This window comes from Triticum urartu, chromosome 1 (assembly GCF_003073215.2).
Source record: "Triticum urartu cultivar G1812 chromosome 1, Tu2.1, whole genome shotgun sequence".
Classification (NCBI taxonomy): domain Eukaryota; kingdom Viridiplantae; phylum Streptophyta; class Magnoliopsida; order Poales; family Poaceae; genus Triticum; species Triticum urartu.
This window is the reverse complement of record NC_053022.1, coordinates 482663288-482671576: the sequence shown is the minus strand read 5'-3', so window position 1 is coordinate 482671576 and position 8289 is coordinate 482663288. Positions and strand designations below refer to the sequence as shown.

Below are 8289 nucleotides of genomic sequence, written 5' to 3'. Positions count from 1 at the left end.
GAAGCCTTAGCGCCAACTTCATCACCTCCCACTGGTCCCGCTTGCTTATGCCCAGCTACAAAGATGAAGCCCTTGATTGATGAACTTTATCTCAAAATTGATCAACCTTTAAAAACAATTAATGAACTTTTTCCACACTTTTGTTTTTTAGAATTGATGAACTTTTTTCAAAATACATGAACTTTTTTCAAAAATCAACGAACTATTTTTCAAAAGTGATATTTTTTTAAATTCAGTGAACTTTTTCAAAAAAAATCGAAACCGATGAACTTTTTTGAAAGCGGTGAACTTTCTGTGAAAAAAAACTGGTTACAGTTTTCCAAATTCATAAACTTTTCATTTTTTTCTTATTGAACGAACATATTTACATATTCACATTTTTGAAATTAATAATCCTTTTTTGAGTCCACGGACTTTTTAAAATTAATGGGAAACGCTTACTGTCATCCGGCTGATCGTAGTGGCCGCGTCCGCCACCTCCGTCCGCTGCATGACACGCGTCCAATTGATGACTTGCATGCCATTCTTTGTCGACCACACTTTCGAAACAGAGGCTATGTTTGAGAAACATATGCGGTGTTGCAATGGTCTATGACGGGTCTAATTTTGCAACAAAACCCCTGCTGTGGAAATTTTCTGCAACAAGACCTCAGTTGCAGAAAATATTGCAACAAAACCCTAGTTGTAAATTTTTTTCATGACAAAACAGCCGTTGCAAAAAAATTCCGCAACAAGACCTATGTTGCAGAAATAATTCTGCAATAAGACCTATGTTACAGTTCTGGAGGCACGTTCGGCTCGCTTGATGCGGCAATCCAACAGCTCGCGAGCCGGCTGATCTTTCAAAAATATCAGCTGGCGGACGTGTAGCACGCCCCCAAATTAATTGGAAAACCGCAACCAGTTTTTTTTAAAGACCAGTGTTTTCAACAAGTGTTGGCAAGGAAATAAAAGGCTATCGAAACAACAACCCACGTAGCGATTGCGAGCGATGGGCCACAGCCCATTAGGGGCGCGCGTGAGGTCGCCAACCAGGAGGAGGTCCAAAAACAAATAGACACGACATGCAGGGCCGGAACCAACGATCTGGGCCTCCAGATCAGCCCACACGCTCCCCGCCCACCGCGGCTTCTAGACCTGCCCGGCTCGCCTTTATAAGCGCACGAGACGTCCCGTCAGCAAACCCTGCCTCGCCGCGCCGCCTCTCCCTGCAGCCGCTCCTCCCCTCGTCACATCTCGGTTTTTTATGCCGGGCGAAGCTCGCCGGAACAAATTCGCGCATGGTTCTTTCTTCTTTTGTTGTTTGCTGCCTTGTTTTTGAACCATTCTTGCGTGCGTCCTCGCTTGTTTCCGTCGCCTCTTCTTTCGGCTGCGAGAGCAAATCCACTCTCGGCGGCCTTGTTCTGGAGGCGCAGATCGACCGCTGCGCCGCAGGGGGCGAGATGCATCACCCCGGCCGCCATCTCCGGCCGGACGTTCTCCCCTGCGGCACGCACATCTGCAGCGCAACTCTGCATCCATATGTCTGACTTTTTGGTGCAGATCTCTGATTTTCCCGAGCTCCCATCTTGCCTATGTGACCGCGGAGCGTGATGACATGGATTTTTGTCGCCCCAGTCTTAGGATCCGGCTCGCCGGACCTGTGCTGATTGACATACGTTATCTAATCTGACTCTGCTATAAATCGCGTCAGCTTGCTGGATCTCGTTCTTTTTATCTTTCTTTCTTCCGGGGCCTGTGATATCAACAATTTGTCCGTACCATCTGATGCATCTGATGATTCACATTTGCTAATGCGTCTCTGAGGCCCTTCGATTTGACTGTTCTTTTTTTAAATCTGGATTCTTGGTCACTTTTACTGTTCAGGCAACAAATTAGAGTCTCTGAGCTGATTCCCGTAGCGACTTCGGTGCTGTACGTTGCCGATAGCGATGCCCGAACAGGTTATCATGCGTGCGCCGTCCTGCGTACGGCGTGCGCCGTCCTGCGTACGGCGTGCGCATCCACTTGTCCGACAGTTTTTGGTCATGCTGATGTTGAGTTCTTAATGGTTTTTTCCGCTGCACATAGAGTACCTGTTTACCATTAATTAATCTAATCATTGCATGATATAATCTGTTTGATATTTGGTTTGGCAAAAACAACCGTGCGATGAACAAATGCATCATTAACACTGGAGACACCTCGTTGTGAACTATCGAATGATGACTAATTGATTTAGATCAATAATACACGGAAATGTGTGTAATTAATTGATTGAATAGTTGAATTATCGATGATTTTGTATCAATAATACACTGAAACGTTCCCAAATATATTCAGATGTACTCTCTCTGTTTCTAAATATGTATGTAGATATATTTTGGTGAAAAGCATTGCTACTGTGAGTCTGGAGCGGACATGAAACCACAACAATGTTCGCAAGCAGCTCCCTAACGCTAGATAAGATCCGGATCTCAATGTTCGCAAGCAGCTCCCTAAGGCCCTGTGAACATTACGCACAAGAGGGAACGACCGTCAGAGAGCGATATGAGGCCGGCTCCCCGGTGGATCGAGAGGGATAAGAACTGGGGACTACGGCCACCGCCGAGCAAGCCTTCCCAGGCGAGCTCCTAGCTCTGTTTGTATCCTTCAGTGTCAATGCAACAACCGGTGCGGTGAGACCACGACCATCTCCTACTATGCTCGTGAGAAGATGAACCTCACTGCCCGCTTGCAGCTAATGGACCGAGCACACCCCTCCACCGTTTGCACGCTGCCGTCGCCGCTCCATCGCACTGATGTGCCACCAGCTTGACCTTCTGGGTCGCCATCACGGCCAGGACAGAGCCACCCTCCAAGCCAGACCCATATGTCTCGTGCAGCGAACCATGAGGGAGGGAGGGATGTCGAGGGGGACGGAAGGTTTGGGAGGGCGCACTTACGAATCTCATGTGCTATGGGATGTAGCAACGCCATTGGCTTCACCAAAAATTGTTCGAAGTAGTTCCTCCAAAGCTACAATAACATTCAAAAGATATCCGTTGAGGCTTTCGAAGCATATGGGAGCTCGGCTGACTCCACCTAACCTCCCACCTCCTCAAATCCACAAATTCATACAATCTCATGCAACATATAGTATAAACAAACATAGTTCAACTAGATCACACACATAACATATGCGTTTTTCACTATACATGCCATTGGACTACCAAAAATTGGCAATGTTCTAAACTAGAATTATGTTGAAAGTTCATGCATGGCTGCCTTTACCCTTATCCACTTTGTGGTCATAGCGATCGAAGACACAACACAAGTCAAGGCGGATATGATTGCTGTCGGAGCTGAAGGGCCGGATGCCGCACCACAATCCTCCTCCTTCATGTCCAGAGAGGGCACATATTGCCGGCCTTTCCTCCAGTGTAAGGGCACGCGTGGCTTGGTCTTGCCGCTTCACCCAGGTGCGGGCACGTGTGTATTCGGTGAAGGTCCCAGTCGATGGATTCAGAGTTGTTGGACTCGGATTCACTACCCGACATGCTGAAGGACGGAGAGTAGTTGGAGAGTGGAGTGAAGTGGGAAGTGGCTAGGGTTTTGTCTGGATGTGGATATGGAGGGGATATTTGTGGGGTTGGGTGGACCAGTGTGGGCCAGATCGATGTGGCAAGCATGTATGGGCCTACCCTTATCCGCCCCCCATATGAACTGGGTATGGTGGTTGTTAGAAAGCCCAGACATATAGGGGACTGGTCAATTATCAGGACATTCACTCGGGCGTATAGAGAGGATATGAGGGGTCCGGTTGTGGATGCTCTAATCATGTCATTGTTTTTGTGGTGGGTATCCTTTGGATGTTAATGTCATCAATTTTTTTTGTGAAATCTCTTATCATTCTTTTACCGATGAAACTTTGCAATGAAAATGGTTGTGTGCATCAATCAATTCCTATAGATCATTTTGATTGAGAGAAAAGTTTATGTTGGCATGGCCATATCGGTTAGTGATATTTTTTTCCACGGAGGCGGCGACGATTTTGCTTGGATGGTGATAATCCACAAGTATAGGGGAGCACAACAGTTTTCGAGGATAGAGTATTCAACCTAAATTTATATATTTGACACAAGGGAAGCCAAATAATATTTGAAGGTATTAACTGCGGAGTTGATAATTCAACCACACCTGGAGATTAATTATCTACAGCAACGTGATCAGTAGCAAAGTAATATGATAGTTTTGATAATAGTAGTAGTAGCAATGGTAACGGTAACAGTTACAGCAATAGTTTTGTAGCAGTTGTAACAGTAACAACAACAGTAACAACATAAGATAAATTTGTAAGTATTGGATCGGTGACTTGTTGGATGATATTCATCATGAGACAGTTATAACCTAAGGCGATACGACACTAGCTCCAGTTCATTAATATAATGTAGGCATGTATTTCATAAATATACATGCTTATGGAAAGAACTTGCATGACATCTTTTGTCCTACCCTCCCGTGGCAGCGGGGTTTTATTGGAAACAAGGAGATATTAAGGTCTCTTTTAATAGAAAACCGAAACAAAGCATTAACACACGGTGAATACATGAACTCCTCAAACTACGGTCATCACCGGGAGTGGTCCCGACTATAACTTGCAAGATCGGATCTAGAACATGGATATAATTGTGATAACATAAACGGTTCAGAACTGAAATCATAGCACCCAGGCCCAAAGTGACAAGCATTAAGCATGACAAAGTCATAACAACATCAATCTTAGAACATAGTGGATACTAGGGATCAGGCCCTAACAAAACTAACTCGATTACATGATTAATCTCATCCAACTCCTCACCGACCAGCGAGCCTACGAAGGAATTACTCACTCCCGGTGGGGAGCATCATGGAATTGGTAATGGAGAAGGGTTGGTGATGACGAAGAACGAAGATCCCCCTCTTCGGAGCCCAAAAGGACTCCAGATCTGGCCTCCCGATGAAGAACAGGAGGTGACGGTGGCTCCGTCTCGTGGATCACGATAATTCTTTCTCCCTGATTTTTTCTAGAAAAATAGGTATTTATGGAGTTGGAATCAGGGTCTGCGGGGCCACCAGGTGGGGACAACCCACTTGGGCGCGCCAGGAGGGGGGCACGCCCTGGTGGGTTGTGCCGACCCAGGTGCCCCCCTCCGGTGGGTCTTGGCTCCAAAAATTCTTGTTTATTGTATAAAAGTTCTCGCAAAGTTTCGTTCCATTTCGAGAATTTTTATTTCTGCACAAAAATAACACCATGGTAGTTCTGTTGAAAACAACGTCAGTCCAGGGTTAGTTTCATTCAAATCATGCAAATTAGAGTCAAAACAAGAGGAAAAGCGTTAGGAAAAGTAGATACGTTGGAGACGCATCAACTCCCCAAGCTTAAACCTTTGCTTGTCCTCAAGCAATTCAGTTGATAAACTGAAAGTGAAAAAGAAAAACTTTTATGAACTCTTTTGCTCTTGTTTGCATAAATAAGCTTAAACAACACCCAGGTTTTCAACCAACATTATAACTAACCATGCCGATAATACCTCTTAAAGATTATATTAACTCATATCAATGACATAATCAGCTAGCGAGCAATAATAAGATATATCTCAAACGGCAACGTTGTTAAAACAACCATGATATAATATGACAATAGTGGTATCTCGATAGACCTTTTCGAGACCACAAAACATAAATGCAGAGCACCTCCAAAGTCCAAGCATCGGCTAAACATTGTAATTCATGGTAGAAAAGATCCAGTCATGATGCACCCAACATTAGCTACACAGAGTGCATAAGTCATGACAGTAGCGCTCTCAGGTTCTAGCGCTTGTTTTAGAAGGTGATGACACAACATAAAAGTAAATAGATAGTCCCTTCGCAGAGGGAAGCAGTGATTTGCAGAGGTGCCAGAGCTCAAGTTTTTAAAACAGAGGTAAATGATATTTTGAGACATGCACCCTTCTCATTTACTTCACGACTATCAGTTATCAATATCTTCCATACTAAGCATGCTAGTGGCGGTTCCCAAGCGATAAAAGTAAAGGTTTTGACTCCACTGGGAGTTTTTGTTTGATTATTTGTAAGCTTTTCTGTTTGCGGGTTGGGACTGGGCATCCCTATTACCGCCCTTTTCTCGTGCGATGGCGAGTGAATAAACACTCGATCTGAGAATAACCCGCTTAGCATGGAAGATACCAACCACCTCCTGTCGTTCCATGAACGATCCAGTCACACAAAAATGTTTTTAGAAGTTTTTAGAGATAGCACATGCAAATTTACTTAGGACGGCAGGGTAATACCACATATAGGTAGGTATGGTGGACTCATCTGGAATAACTTTTGGGTTCAAGGTCTTTGATGTACAACCAGAATTCCCACTTAGTATAGGCGAAGGCTAGCAATTAGATTGAGAATCGGCCAGCTAGAGAGCAACAACGGTCATGAACATGCATTATGCATAAGTAACATTAGACACTAGCATGAGTAGGATATGAACACCATGAACATAAATATCATAGAGGCTATGTTGTTTTGATTCAACTACATGCATGAACATGTGCCAAGTTAAGCCACTCGAACATTCAGAGGAGGAGACCATATCATCATACTACATCACAATCATTTTAACGCAATGTTGATATCCAAGATAAATCATTATCCACTCCTTAGCTACTTATGCATGGCATGAGAAACTATAATCTCTAATTGTCATTGCAAACATGTTTAATCATAATGGGATGAATCATGGATACTAGGTTAAACATATTTACACAAACAGAACAAGTCGAGTTCATACCCGTTTCTCTCTGCCACGACCAGTTCATCGAATATCGTCATTATTGCCTTTCATTTGCACGATCGAACGGTATGAAAATAATAATAGTGCTAGAGGGTCGTGGACTGAGCTGGAATCTGCAAACATTTTATTCAACAGGAGAAGGCAAGGTAAAATGGGCTCTTTATTATATCAACAGTTATTCAAATGAGAGCCACTCAACATTTTTATCGTGGTCTTCTCCTCGGTACGACTCGAATAAAAAGAAAAGAAATTCAGAGAAACACACCAGAATATTTTTGGAGTTTTTGGTTTTCTTGAACAAGCAAATAAAAAGAAAAATCAAAAAATGAGAAAACTATTTACACGGGAAAGCTCCCAACAAGTAAAAGAAGAATAAGGAAAACTTTTTGGGTTTTCTTTTTAATACTACAACTAAGCATGCATAGAAAGTAAACTAACAACAACTAATTTTTTTTGGTTTTTCTAAGGTTTTTCAAACACACAAGAAGAAAGCAAGAAAATAAAATTAAGCATGGATGATACAATGAAAAAGTGTGGACACCGAAAACTGGAATGAAATGGACATGAATATAAAGTCGGTGGAAACACGTACTCCCCCAAGCTTAGGCTTTTGGTCTAACTTGGTAATCAATGAGAAATCTGGATAGAAGTCGGCGTGGTTGCTCACAGAGACTCTCGGTGCGGATGCCTCCGCCTGCCGTGCTGCCTCCACTGCCGCATTGTGAGCTCGGGCCTCGCTTTCAAGAACAAAATATCTTCCTTTGCTGTGATAGTCAAAAAGAGCAGGCGCAGGCAAATATGTGTGCACAACGGATGTTTGGTTAAACAACAGATTGTAAGTGAAGTTATTAATTTTTCCTTTGAGGATCTTATGACTTTTTAAAGCATCAAAGTCTAAATACTGTGTTGGTAGGATAGGATCAAAGGGCAAAGGTGAAACACCAAGCCCTCGTGCTAAACGCGTGGCATAAATTCCACCATAGAAACAACCACTATTAGCGTTATGCTGCAGTCTGCGTGCAACAATCGCTGCATGGTTATAACTCCTTTCACCAGTGAGAGCGGTGTGTATGAGGCTCAAGTCTAGAGCATAGAGTGTGCTACAGTCTTACTTGCCTACTATACATTTCCCGTTAAATAATGCAAAGTACTAAATTATGAGAAAATGAATGCTCTTTATTCTACCTTGTGTCACTCCCCTCGTCTCACCGTAGCAAAGACTAGTCAAGAATGATTGGTACTCAGCTCTTGGTGGTTCGTCAAGGGAACCCTAGAATGGGAGTTTGCAGTGGTGAGCAAAACTCTCTAGTGAGATGCTAAATGAATTTTCATAAAGCTTAAACAACGCCCTAGACTCATGGGGATGGAATTTAAATCCTTTGACAAATGATTCGGTAAGAGTGTGGCGTTGCTCGCACTTATCTGAAATGTAGGGACCGAGACCGACATTGTGAACTTATTGCTCAAATTCCTCCTTTTAATGCCCACACGCATCATAT

General features: G+C 43.5%; 1 non-coding gene and 1 pseudogene across 1 annotated transcript; both read left to right on the top strand.

The window, feature by feature from the left end:
- The first annotated feature begins 1585 nt into the window (after positions 1–1585).
- Positions 1586–1675, top strand: LOC125533387 (annotated as a pseudogene).
- Positions 1676–1732: 57 nt separating this feature from the next.
- On the top strand, positions 1733–1810 carry LOC125533401. The gene has a single exon (XR_007294278.1). It is a non-coding gene; the product is annotated as a small nucleolar RNA snoR117 (small nucleolar RNA).
- Positions 1811–8289: the final 6479 nt, after the last annotated feature.